Source organism: Euprymna scolopes, chromosome 30 (assembly GCF_053919585.1).
Source record: "Euprymna scolopes isolate OS-2025 chromosome 30, ASM5391958v1, whole genome shotgun sequence".
NCBI classification, from domain to species: Eukaryota; Metazoa; Mollusca; class Cephalopoda; order Sepiida; family Sepiolidae; genus Euprymna; species Euprymna scolopes.
The window spans coordinates 35,213,547-35,227,625 of NC_136511.1; positions in this window are offsets into that span (position 1 = coordinate 35,213,547).

Below are 14,079 nucleotides of genomic sequence, written 5' to 3' on the forward strand. Positions count from 1 at the left end.
AAGACGTAAGTAGCGCACGCCTCAGCTCTACCCTTTAAGGAAAGTTTCCTAGGAAGCCACGAATTGACTGCAGCCTCCACCTTTGACCGTACCTCCAACCAATTCTTGTCAAGCTGGAGACCCGGTCCGAACCACACGCCGAGGATCCGGACCGGGCCATCTGTCCAGCTGAAGGGCGCCGGGAGGTTTGCGTTGCCACTCCATGCGCCCAACCGCAGTCCTACCGACTTGTTGCGGTGTATCTTGGCCCCCGTGATTCTTTCGTACTGTGTGAGTGCCTCCGACACGACCTCAATGTCTCTGAAGCCCGACACAAAGACCGTGACATCATCGGCAAACGCGGATACCTTGGCAGCTGGGCCACCAGGCAGAGCCATTCCGCACAGGGCCGAATTTGCATCCCCATGTCTCAGCTTGCGGAGAAGAGGCTCCAAAGCCAGGACATAAAGCAGGGGCGACAGCGGACAACCCTGACGAACCGACCGAGAGATAACAAAGGGTTTCGAGCGCTTTCCGTTCACTTGCACGACAGCCATGGGCTGTCGATACATTATGGAGATCCACTTGCAAAAGTCCGGTTTAAAACCAGCGGCCTCTAAGACAGATGCCAGGAAACGATGGTCGACCCTATCGAAAGCTTTGGACTGATCTAAGTTGATCAGCGCGGCTTCCGTGTCGTCATCTATTCCCCCCTCTAGGATCGTGCGGATCAGGTGCAAGTTGTTCTGAATCGATCTCCCCTTCACAGCGTAGTTCTGTTCCGGTTCAACCAACTCGTCGATAACAACCTGCAGCCGATTCGACAGGACCTTGGCCAAAATCTTCAACTCTGTGTTTAGCAGAGTTATGGGCCTGTAGTCGTCTAATTCTTCCCCTCCATGCCCGTCACCTTTCTTCAGCAATGTGATCACTCCCTTGGTCACCTGCCCTGGGATGGATCCCTGAGCAAACCAATGGTTGAACATATCCGTCAGAAGAGGCAAAAACATGGGCGACAGCCTCAAGTACAGTTCATATGGCAGACCATCAAGTCCTGGCGATTTGTCACAGCTGACCTGCTTCAGCGCAGTAAAGACCTCCCGCTCCGTCACCCGGCCCTCGCAACCAGCCGCTCTAGCCGCCTCGAGGCGGGGAGAGTCGGCCAAATAGTCGCTAAACTCAAGGACCGGAAGATCGGGCTGCTGCGTAAAACGCTCCTCGAAATGTTCTCGAAACCCCTCGTAGATCTCCCGAGTCGATTCCAGGGTGCGTCCATCCGGATGTTTGACTTTCGCAATGTATTTGTCCGAGCCACGCCTAGAAACCTCACGGCGCACGTCTGCATCAGAATTGACTGCTTCGTTGCCTATCTTTCTAAGCCTAGCTCTAACTAGTTGGCCTTCGTAACGCTCGCTAGTCTCGCGTAGAAGGTCCTGCTTAGCTAGTTCCTGACTAAGCCTTTCACCCTCCCCCGTAGCCTGGGCTAGTTTCTGCTCTAGCTTCTTCTTCGTCTTGGCCTTATCTAGTGCGAGGCGCTGGGCATACTTGACGGAGAAGCTTCTGATCTTGGCTTTGAGACCTAACCACCACTTACTCCCGGTAACCGCCCCCACTAGTGCCTTTTTAATCAATTCTCTTAACTGATCTTGGAAGTCTTGTATCTCCAGAAGGGAGGTGTTTAACTTCCAGTACCCCGCTAACTTAGGCCTATTTCCTAGCTTCAGCCGGGCCATAACTAATTTATGGTCCGTCTGGCCTAGCCAAGTGAACGTGGGACAAGATAAGAAGTCTACTTCGCCTCTCCTAACTAACATCCTGTCCAAATAGGTATTTGGATAGGAGGAAACGCTATTGGTCCACGTCCACATCTCCCGCCCCGGATGCTCGAACCGAAACCTGTCGACCAGACCGCATCTAGCCATCAGATCAGCCAGGCTGGACTCGCACCTCTCCGAACCTCTAGTTCCGCCTCCTACCTTATCTATGTCGGGGTCTAAGATGGCATTCCAATCCCCCATTAGCACTACCCGCTTCCGACAATCTACAAACGCGTCAAGCTGACTGAAGAATGAGACCCTCTCACGAGCGGTGCTGGTCGCATGAACCGCAATCACCCGAAACACAGAATCTTTTACGGCAACATCGGCCACAACCAGCCTACCCACCGCATCTCTATGGACAACGTCGACCGTCGCCGACAGGGTACGTTTAACCAGCACAGAAACTCCCTTCCCCCGCAGGCTGCCATATGCTGAGAAAACCTCAAAGTCTCGGGCCAGCACCTGACAGTCCACAGAGGAAACAAAATGCGTCTTCTGAATCGCAGCAACATCCACTCCCAGGGACAAGAGGTCGTGCCGGAGGCGAGCCGCCCGGCCCGATGATCTCAAGCCCCTCGCATTCAGACTAGCCAACTTCAAAGCCATGGTACTTACCTTAAGGTGTGTTACACTCAGCTCCGAAGTCAGCCGGGGAAAGGACACCGACGTTGTGTGCAATGCTCAAGGTGGTCAGGTTTTTCATGTCCCGACCTTCTCTCACAATGCCGCCGACATCCAAAGGGTAAGTCAATTTAAGGGCCCTATAGAGTGACGGATGGACCAACACGGGGACCCTTCCCTTGCATTGTTTTGCGAGTTCCTCAAGGGAAGGGTCATTTTTCCTAATGAGTTCAATTCCCGGACCAGCCCCTTCAGCGGCCTCCAGCATTGTCCACACGTTGGTTTTGCAGGCCTCAGGAAGCCTGACGAAAGTTGTTAGCCGTGGGGCGTCCGGGAAATTAGAGGGGACATTAACGTCTTTTCCCCCTATCTGTTGGCAGTCCAGCAGAGGTTTTAAATTTTTTCTCTGCCGGTGTGGTAAGCCCATTGCCACAGACAGGGGGTCTACAAAACAAAGTTCCTCTCTCGTCTCGAGGGCGAGAGTCCCTGTTGGAGTGAGTCCGTAAGTGGGAGAATCTGAAGGGTCTCTCCCCCTCCCGGGTTCATTCTTTTCTTTCTGGGATGGCGGCTCAATTTGCATTGGTGTGGGGACGAGTGTCTGTGTGGTGTCTGGTGTTGGTACGGTGTCTGGTGTTGGTGCGGTGTCTGGTGTTGGCGTTGGTGTTGGTGCAGGTTCTGGTGTTGGTGCGGTGTCTGATGTTGGTGTTGGTGTTGGTGTTGGTGTTGGTGCGGTGTCTAGTATTGGTGCAGTATGTGGTATGGGGGTGGAAGTGGGTTGTGTTGTTGTTAGAGGTGGTGTATGCTCACAGGGAGTGGGGGCTGCCTTTTCTTCCCCTTTCCTTTTCTTTTTTATTCTTTTGAATGAACCGGGGAGTGGTGAGGTTGAGTTCCTCTCCCTCTCACTAGCAGATTCATCCTCAGAGGAGCAGTGTTTTCTTCGCTTGATCCCCGTCTCAATTGGTGTGGGGACCGTTGGTTGTTGCTGCTCCTCCAATTGCTGTTTCTCCGGTTGATGCTGTTGCTGTTCTGGTTGCTACAGCCGTTTTTGTTGCTGCTGCTCCTGTTCTGGCTGTTGCTGCTGCTGCTGTTTTTGTTGTTGCCGCTGTTTTCGTGGCATTGGTTGTGGAATTGGCCGCGGCAGCTGATGTTGTTGCTGCGGCTGGTTCAATGGCTGGTTTGGCTGCTGCTGCTGTGTCTGCTGCCGTGGCTGTTGTGGAGGCTGCTGTTGTTGTTGCTGCCTCGGTTGTTGGGTTGGTGGTGGGACGGTGGCAGATGGGATTGTGGGCTTCCGTTTCCGCCTCATTACCGTGATCCATTCCTCCCCCTTGGCCTCCTGCGTAGTTTTGGGTTCCTCGGTGCTGGGGTTGGTGCTCCGGTTGCAGGAGTTATGACAGCCTGTTTGGACACTGGTGCTGTCTCAGAGGTTGGGACCGCCTTTAGTGTGACTTGAGTAGGAGTTGACCTTTGAGGGCAGCTCTTGGCCATGTGACCCTGCTTTTGGCAGAACCCGCAGTGCGGACGACGCCCCTCCACCACTACTGTCATAGTTGCCTCCTTAAAAGTCAGCTGTGCTGGTATCGCTTGGAAGCCTTCTTTCTTTAGCCTCATGGCCACAGTGTAGCTGCCCAAGTGCATGCCGGTTTTCGAACGCACTGGGGTTATTTTTTCCACTTCGCCAAACTGTGTGAAGAAGGATCCCAGGATTTCTGCTGATATTTGCATAGGTACATTGAATACCTGCACCCGGGTCCTTGTCCTGCCCTGGTATTCGGGCTTTAGTTTTATTCTCCCATACTTAATTTCCTGTAGGGAGAGTCTCTCCGCATCTTCCTTGGTTGGTAGGATGGTGGTTCCACATGGCGTAGCTCCTCTGGTACAGGTATAGTACCGGGATGTTTAGCTTGTGTAGGAGCCCCGCCATGTCTTCCTTTTTCATCCCTAGGAGGCGGTTTTCCGGCATATCCGAGATGATGAGGGAGAGGACTCTGTCTTCGATTGCCTCCCAAGCGCCTGGCACTGGTTTAATTTCTGCCCCCTCTATGTATTGTCTGTACTTGGTCAAGTACAAGTCTCTATACTCTTGAGGGGACAGTTGCTTCTCTAAAGTCTTCCCCCATGCCGACCCTCTTCTTGGTGTTGGATCTTTGGTGAGGTTGGACTGTTTTTGTTGTTCCTTTGCGGAAGGGTTGCTATTTTGAGGGGCATTTCCCTTTCCGCTTTCCTTTGGGACCGACTCTCCTTGCTCTATACTTCTTCGAGGAAATACCTCCCTTTTTGGGAAGTCGGCCTCCTGGGAAGCATTGTCCTCTTTATTGTCCTTGGGAGCTTTTGCCCCTTTTGTTTTGGGGAGGTCTAGGCTGTATGCCCCCTCGTTTTCTTGATTTGCTCCCCTTTTGGGGCAGTTGCCCTCCTGGGGAGCACTGTCTCCCTTATCGTCCTTTAGGGCTACTGCCTCTTGATTATTGTTGTCAGAGCGGGATGCCCCGTCCAACATTGTTTTTTCTCCCCTTTGTGGGGAGTCGCCCTCTTGGGGAGCACTGTCTCCCTTATCGTCCTTTGGGGCTACTGCCTCTGAATCTTTGTTGTCAGAGCGGGATGCCCCGTCCAACATTGTTTTTCTCCCCTTTGTGGGGAGTCGCCCTCTTGGGGAGCTGCTGGTGAGTTTTCTCCCTTCTGGGGGGCGTCCTTTGGTTTAGTGTCCGGGCGGTATGCCCCGTTGCTTTTTGCTTTCCCTGTTGGGGAGTCGTCCTCTTGGGGACCAGTTTTTCCTGTGGTAGCCCCCTGGCTGGGGGTATCTGTATTGGTTGTCCCCGGGCTGGGGGTGTCCATTTTTGAAAAAAGCTCTCTCTTCCCTGTATTAGAATTCACCAAAATGAGTGACGTGGAGTCGGCGTCCAAAGTGGGGAGCCGACTTTGGCGCCAAAATGAAGTGGCGCCAAAGGCGGCAAGAGGGGAGATAGAACTGAGAGAGGGAGTGGGAAGTTAGTGGAGGGAAGAGAGAAAGTGTTTCCGACCCTCCCTCGCGGGAAGGTCGTAAATTATCAGCTCGGATCCCCCCTCACGGGGGGAGAGCAGAGAAAGACAGACCAAGTGGGGGTGCGGACAGAACGCTACCCAACAAGCTCGTCAGGTGTTCCGGGCACGAGGGTGTGTCGCCAGAACAACACTGCCTATCGCTGTGTATGTATCAGAGAACAGATGGTATTTATTTGCTCCCCCACCGAGAAAATTATGCACAAGGCCGATTTTTAATGTGAGGAGTGAAGGGAAGGGGAAGGGAAAAAGGGGACCAGCTCCCGAGAGGAGGGAAATGGGAGCTGGTTAAAGGTCAAGCATGTGGGGCTGCCCCCACATCTGGTCTTTGCTAGTCATAGCTTGCAGCATCTGCCGGAACAGATGGTATTTATTTGCTCCCCCACCGAGCAAATTAGGCACAAGGCCAATTTTTAATGTGAGGAGTGAAGGGAGGGGGAAGGGAAAAAGGGGACCAGCTCCCGAGAGGTGGGAAATGGGAGCTGGTTAATGGCCAGGCATGTGGGGTTGCCCCCACATCTGGTCTTTGCTAGTCATAGCTAGTCATAGCTTGCAGTATCTGCCGGAACAGATGGTATTTATTTGCTCCCCCACCGAGCAAATTAGGCACAAGGCCAATTTTTAATGTGAGGAGTGAAGGGAGGGGGAAGGGAAAAAGGGGACCAGCTCCCGAGAGGTGGGAAATGGGAGCTGGTTAATGGCCAGGCATGTGGGGTTGCCCCCACATCTGGTCTTTGCTAGTCATAGCTTGCAGCATCTGCCGGAACAGATGGTATTTATTTGCTCCCCCACCGAGCAAATTAGGCACAAGGCCAATTTTTAATGTGAGGAGTGAAGGGAGGGGGAAGAGGAAAAGGGGACCAGCTCCCGAGAGGTGGGAAATGGGAGCTGGTTAAAGGTCAGACATGTGGGGTTGCCCCCACATCTGGTCTTTGCTAGTCATAGCTAGTCGTAGCTAGTCATAGCTTGCAGTATCTGTAGCAGACACAAATGGACCCCTTTTCTTCTCGCGCATTCGCTTCCTCTGAGTGAGTGATGAGGCGCTAGACTGTCCAATCTGAGGACTTGCGCACGAATACAAATTGACCCCTAGGGACCAGACAGCTTCCGGTCCCAGAAGAAAACTCTCTCTTACGCTACCAGCCTTCGTCGGGGTTAGACGCCTGTTCTCTTCGCTGCTCCTACTAAAGGTATTGACGACAGCCGCGCCCGCGGGTTGTAACTACCTCGTAAGGCAGTGGAGACCCGACTCTACTTTCTTCCTTCAGTACGCTTTGCAAATAAACCTTTCCCTTGTTACGTTGAAGAAGTTGTTTGTCATTGTTCATAGAATTGTGTTATTTTATTTTATTAGGGAAATTTCCCTAAAATGGTGACCCCGACGTGATAAAACGGGAGGTGCTACTACGGACGTCCGTGTCGGCGGAAAAGCGTTTTCAAACGCTGGTCCATGACGAGCACTTAGGTGACCGCAGGCCGACGGAACTACTCCGTAGAATGAGGGAACTGGCAGAGGACGTCCCTCCTGACAGTGCCTTAATTAAGCAGCTCTTTTTCTCAAGGCTGCCGGCGCAGGTAAAGGCCATACTTGCGCCAATGTTTGAAAAACACACCGTCGATGTAGTAGCAGCATCGGCGGACAAGGTCATGGACTTTGTGAGGGGGCCTACCACCGCGGCGATTCCACAACAGCCTGCTGAGGTACCCGCAGGCACCGCAAATGTAAGACAGGATGCTACATCGGTGGCTATACTAACGGCCATCGAACGCCTCACTAGAGAGGTGAGCAAGCTCAATATGGGCAGGTCGCACTCACCCAGACGCCGCTACAAAAGCCGCTCATCTTCCCCGCACCACCGTCGCCGTACAAACATGCCGGGACTATGTTTTTATCATAGTCGCTATGGCGCTGAAGCACGGAATTGTAAAATGCCCTGCACTTTTAACAACCAGGGAAACTAAATTGTGGAAAGACGAGCACGGCAAACTTTCCACAAAATGCAAATAACCGTGCCTATTTCGTCACTGACGTAAAATCTCAAGCACGTTGCTTGGTAGACACTGGCGCTGTTTGTAGTATATGGCCACTTAGGCTACTTAAAGAAAGGCCACCAGTGTCATTGATAACACTGCAAGCGGTGAACCATTCACCTATCCCCACGTACGGTCAAATTTCACGTTCTCTGGACTTGAATTTACGGAGAGACTTTACGTGGGTTTTCACTGTAGCAGATCTACCGTACCCCATACTAGGCGCGGATTTCTTGCATAATTTTAATTTAATGGTCGACATGCGCAGACGCCGGCTGATAGACGCTAGCACGGAACTTTCCGTCCCTGGCTCGTTATCTAATGCCCCATCTATCAGCCCGGTATTTTTCATTGCCGCTGCGAATGACCCATACCATGAGGTGCTACACTCCTACCCGGAGTTAACCAATTTAAATTTTGTGGTGAGCAAACCCACGCACACCACAAAACATCACATTGAGACCACAGGTGCTCCTGTGTTCTCACGCCCTCGTCGCCTTCCTGTGGATAAACTTAAAGCAGCGAAGGCAGAATTTAATCATATGCTACAGTTGGGAATTATACGCCCCTCGTCCAGTCCTTGGGCTTCCCCTCTGCATATGGTTCCAAAACGAGACGGAGATTGGCGTCCAACTGGGGACTATAGACGACTCAATGCCATGAAGGTACCTGATCGTTACCCAATCCCGCATATTCAGGACTTTGCTTCCTCTCTGCATGGCTGTAAGACTTTCTCTAAGCTAGATCTGGTTAAGGCTTACCATCAGATCCCGGTGAACCCGGCCGACATACCCAAGACTGCGGTTACAACCCCATTTGGAGCGTTTGAATTTCTTACTATGCTGCCAGTACTTTTCAGCGCTTTATGGATGAAGTAGTGCGTGATTTAGATTTCGTCTATAACTATATAGATGACATTCTCGTGGCTAGTGCCTCACCTGAGGAACACGTCACTCACCTCCGCCTACTTTTTGAACGGTTTCAGCAATACCAAGTGAGGATTAACCCTGGTAAGTGCGTTTTCGGTGTTACGTCACTAGTTTTCCTGGGCCACATTATCAGCCCAGACGGTATATCTCCGTTGCCGGAAAAGGTGAAGGCTCTACAAGACCTTCAACCGCCCACTTCACTTCGCCAACTTAGGCACTTCCTTGGTCTGTTGAATTACTACAGACGCTTTATCCCACACTGTGCGGATCTCTTAGCTCCTCTTTCCGACCTGTTACGTAACAGGAAGAAGAAAAACGAGCAGATCTCACTTAATGAGATCCAACTTAAAGCATTTGCGGAAGTGAAAAATAAACTAGCGACGACATCTTTGCTGGCACATCCTGTACCCGATGCCCAGTTTTCACTGGTCGTTGATGCATCGGGCACAGCTGTAGGTGCAGTGCTGCAACAGCAGCACCAACAACAGTTACAACCTCTAGCATACTTTTCGCGACAGCTGAAACCGGCCGAACAACGTTACAGCACGTTTGGCCGCGAACTACTGGCAATGTACCTCGCAGTGAAACACTTCCAACATTCACTCGAGGGCCGACAATTTGTGATCTACACCGATCACCGTCCGCTTACATACGCACTGCGTGCTAAGCCGGACAAATATTCTCCCCGCGAAACACGTCATTTGGACTTTGTTTCGCAGTTTACTAGTGATATCCGACATATCGCGGGTGAGCAGAACGCAGCAGCAGACGCATTGTCTCGCCTGCCCATCAATTCTCTGTCCTCACCATCGGATATCGATTTGCAACAGATGGCCTTGGACCAGCCAAGTCTGGACACGTTGGATCCATCGTCACCTGAATTCGGGACTTGCAAATTCGCATATCTGCCCGTGCCTACTTCTGACACGCAGATCATCTGTGACACCTCAACGGATTCACCTCGACCATTCGTTCCAACGACCCACCGTAGAGTTGTTTTCGACACTCTACACAACCTGGCACACCCCGGACGCAAAGCCACAGTAAAGCTGATTACAGCTAGATTTTTCTGGCCTAACATGAGGCGTGACATCATTGCTTGGTCACGTTCCTGTGTATCCTGCCAAAAGTCAAAGGTGCACGAGCATATCCGCGCACCCCTTGGAACATTCAGCACCCCAGACGCTCGGTTTAGCCATGTTCACATTGACTTGGTTGGACCATGGCCGGTCAGTCAGGGATTCACTTATCTCCTGACCTGCATAGACCGTTTCACACGGTGGCCAGAAGCCATCCCACTTAGTGACATTTCGGCTGAATCTGTAGCGCGAGCCCTTATATCAGGCTGAATATCGCGCTACGGAGTTCCCACTACAATCACCACTGATCGTGGTGCACAATTCGAATCCCACCTATTCCGGGAACTGTCCAAGATCCTCGGGATCACTCGCATTCGGACAACAAGCTATCACCCTGCTTCAAATGGGATGATAGAACGCTTCCATCGCCAATTGAAAGCTGCATTACGCGCTTACCCTGATCAACAGCGATGGAGCGAGTACATACCGGTTATCCTTCTTGGCTGTCGGGCATCAATCAAGGAGGACCTGGGATATTCCGCAGCCGAACTGGTCTATGGAGCACCTCTATCGTTGCCAGGTCAGATGCTGACCCCGATAGAGGATATATCAACTGACACAGCTCTATATGTCAACAGACTACGAGCTTATCTCAGTAAGCTACCGCCGATGCACCCTAGGGAACAGACCATTAAATCTTTGGTTCCGAAGGACATAGCGACATGGACTCACGTATTCCTTAGAAAGGACGCAGTAAAAGCCCCCCTAACTCCACCTTACACTGGCCCTTATCGCGTGCTTTCACGCACTGATAAAACTTTTATCCTAGACATTAGTGGTAAAAAAGAGACAGTATCGGTAGATAGGGTAAAAAGAGCCTTTCTGGACACATTAACACCTGAGCCACACATTCCTCCAACATACACACAGCATAATCATACACCTGAGGTAAATGTTCCACGTGAGAACAATTATGTGACCACTACACGTAGTGGTCGACGGGTACATTGGCCGAAGAGACTTTGCAAAACAGTGTATTTCTGTTGAAAAAGAACATTTTTTCTTCTCTCCTTTTTAGAGCAGAACGTTTTGTGCAAATATTCCAACTTTTCACAGAAAAGTAAGAACATTTTTTTTTCTGCAAGAAAATAACCTTAAGAGACGGACATTTCTTATTGTATTTTTCTTTCTGCTATTTGTTATGCTACCTTTCTCTCTGTCGGCTTTCAGCCTAAGCAGGGGGTTATGTAGCAGACACAAATGGACCCCTTTTCTTCTCGCGCATTCGCTTCCTCTGAGTGAGTGATGAGGCGCTAGACTGTCCAATCTGAGGACTTGCGCACGAATACAAATTGACCCCTAGGGACCAGACAGCTTCCGGTCCCAGAAGAAAACTCTCTCTTACGCTACCAGCCTTCGTCGGGGTTAGACGCCTGTTCTCTTCGCTGCTCCTACTAAAGGTATTGACGACAGCCGCGCCCGCGGGTTGTAACTACCTCGTAAGGCAGTGGAGACCCGACTCTACTTTCTTCCTTCAGTACGCTTTGCAAATAAACCTTTCCCTTGTTAAGTTGAAGAAGTTGTTTGTCATTGTTCATAGAATTGTGTTATTTTATTTTATTAGGGAAATTTCCCTAAATATCTGCCGGAACAGATGGTATTTATTTGCTCCCCCACCGAGCAAATTAGGCACAAGGCCGATTTTAATGTGAGGAGTGAAGGGGAAATGGGGACCAACTCCCCGAGGAGTAGAGGAGCTGGATAGTAACAATTGGTATGAAGGGTTGCCCCTACATTGACCAAGGTCTATCTGTGGGGTCGCCCCCACATAGGGTCTTTGCTTGCAGTATCTGTCGGAACAGATGGTATTTATTTGCTCCCCCACCGAGCAAATTAGGCACAAGGCCGATTTTTAATGTGAGGAGTGAAGGGAGGGGGACGGGAAAAGGGAACCATCTCCCGAGAGGTGGGAAATGGGAGCTGGTTAAAGGTCAGGCATGTGGGGTTGCCCCCACATCTGGTCTTTGCTAGTCATAGCTAGTCATAGCTTGCAGTATCTGCCGGAACAGATGGTATTTATTTGCTCCCCCACCGAGCAAATTAGGCACAAGGCCGATTTTTAGTGTGAGGAGTGAAGGGAGGGGGAAGGGGAAAAGGGGACCAGCTCCCGAGAGGTGGGAAATGGGAGCTGGTTAAAGGTCAGGCATGTGGGGTTGCCCCCACATCTGGTCCTTGCTAGTCATAGCTAGTCATAGCTTGCAGTATCTGCCGGAACAGATGGTGTTCATTTGCTCCCACAGAGCAAATTAGGCACAAGGCCGTTTTTAATGTGAGGCAAAAACCAGCTCCCCCAAAAGTAGGCAAAAAGGGGGCACTCTGGTTACCAAAAATAATAATTGTCCCAGTATAGAGGGTTTCCCCTCCATTGACTGGTACAAACTATCCTAAGTGCAGCATCTGCCGGAACAGATGGTATTTATTTGCTCCCCCACCGAGCAAATTAGGCACAAGGCCGATTTTTAATGTGAGGAGTGAAGGGAGGGGGAAGGGAAAAAGGGGACCAGCTCCCGAGAGGTGGGAAATGGGAGCTGGTTAAAGGTCAGACATGTGGGGTTGCCCCCACATCTGGTCTTTGCTAGTCATAGCTTGCAGTATCTGCGGGAACAGATGGTATTTATTTGCTCCCCACTGAGCAAATTAGGCACAAGGCCGTTTTTAATGTGAGGTAAAAACCAGCTCCCCTAAAAGTAGGCAAAAAGGGGGCACTCTGGTTACCAAAAATAATAATTGTCCCAGTATAGAGGGTTTTTATTTAAATGCTGCCCACATCAGCATTATGTGGCACAAGGCCGGAAAGTGGGAACCCCGCAGGCTCCCCTAAAGGAGGGGCACTCCTGCAATTTTAAAAATTGCCTGAGTAACCCCGTCGGCATTCCCCGGTCGGGGCGCCTCAGGCAGCAAGCAATAAACTTGCCCCACCGGAAAGCCCGGTGGCAAGGCCTGGGAGGGTGGACCTCCTAGGTATTACCCAGGCGGTTCCCAGTATAGAGGGTTTCCCCTCCATTGACTGGTACAAATTATCTTAAGTGCAGTATCTGCCGGAACAGATGGTATTTATTTTCTCCCCCACCGAGCAAATTAGGCACAAGGCCGATTTTTAATGTGAGGAGTGAAGGGAGGGGGAAGGGGAAAAGGGGACCAGCTCCCGAGAGGTGGGAAATGGGAGCTGGTTAATTGTCAGGCATGTGGAGTTGCCCCCACATCTGGTCTTTGCTAGTCATAGCTAGTCATAGCTTGCAGCATCTGCCGGAACAGATACTACACTTTGATCCCAGCCCGAAGGCCAAGAAAAAAGATATTATTGTAGCTCTTTTATTAAAACTGCAAAAGTACTTTTCTAAGCTAGCAGGGACGTCCGGCGTTGCCTGATTGTAAAATACGCTTAAATATTTTATTTTAATGTATACACATTTCCTATATGTTATTATTGAATCAATTTTCTATAATAATTCTTATATATTATAAAGTTATGATTTATTAAAATATACATACATATTACTTGAATGCATCAGCTTGAATCGAAACCGAAACAAAAATTTCTGAAGAAAATATATATATATATATATATATATATACACACATATATATAACTTGAGTTTCTTAAGCTATAATCGAAACTGAAACCGAAACTCGTGAAAAATTCTTGCTAAAATAATTTATAACAAAATAGATGATTTAAGTGTCATCAGCTATAATCGAAACCGAAACTGATGAAACATTTTCGGTAAAAAGTTATTTATTACAAGAAATGGAATCTCATGACAATTAAACGACAGCCATTCGAAAAAAAAAAGATGTAAGCGTGACACAAAATAACACACACGCTGTCGAATTAATATATAGATAATACAAAAAAATCCGTCATCTTAAACATTCAGAACGCTAAATTATGGACACATTTTTTTCTTTTGCTATGTTCCCGCTTCATTTTAAATATACTCTAGAAGTGTAAGCCATGTTTAGTTTCAGAACAGTTTCTGATGGTTCGTTGTTCTAAACAAACCTTTAGAGGTGATGGTTTGCAGTAGACAGAACAGTTTCCGATGGTTCGTTGTTACACACAAGTCTGAATTGTTTGCAGTAGACAGTTCCAGAGAGCAAACTATTCTTAGCGTGTCGAGACGGAAAAAACATGCGAAATTGCTACAGAAAAGGTTTAATATTTATGAAGCAATTCTGGTTTCTGATTGGTTGGTAGCAAAACATGAATTAATTCAATTCGTCAGTTCCTAGCAGCATCGTTTATAAATAGAATCACTCGACTGTGTGGGATCATAACCCATTATGAATCAAGAATATAGCAACATCCACCCTATATTTAATAATGGTGAAGTCCCTTGTGTTTGTTCTGCTCAAAAATAAATATATATTTTTATATCAAATTATACATAACAAAAATTAGAAATCATTTGGATCTTAAAATTTTAGCATGTTAAAAGACGCCATTTTTAATTGTGTTCAAATGTAAAAACAGATATATATGTGTACAGAGAAGAGAAATAAAAGAAATGGAAGGTATTTAAACCT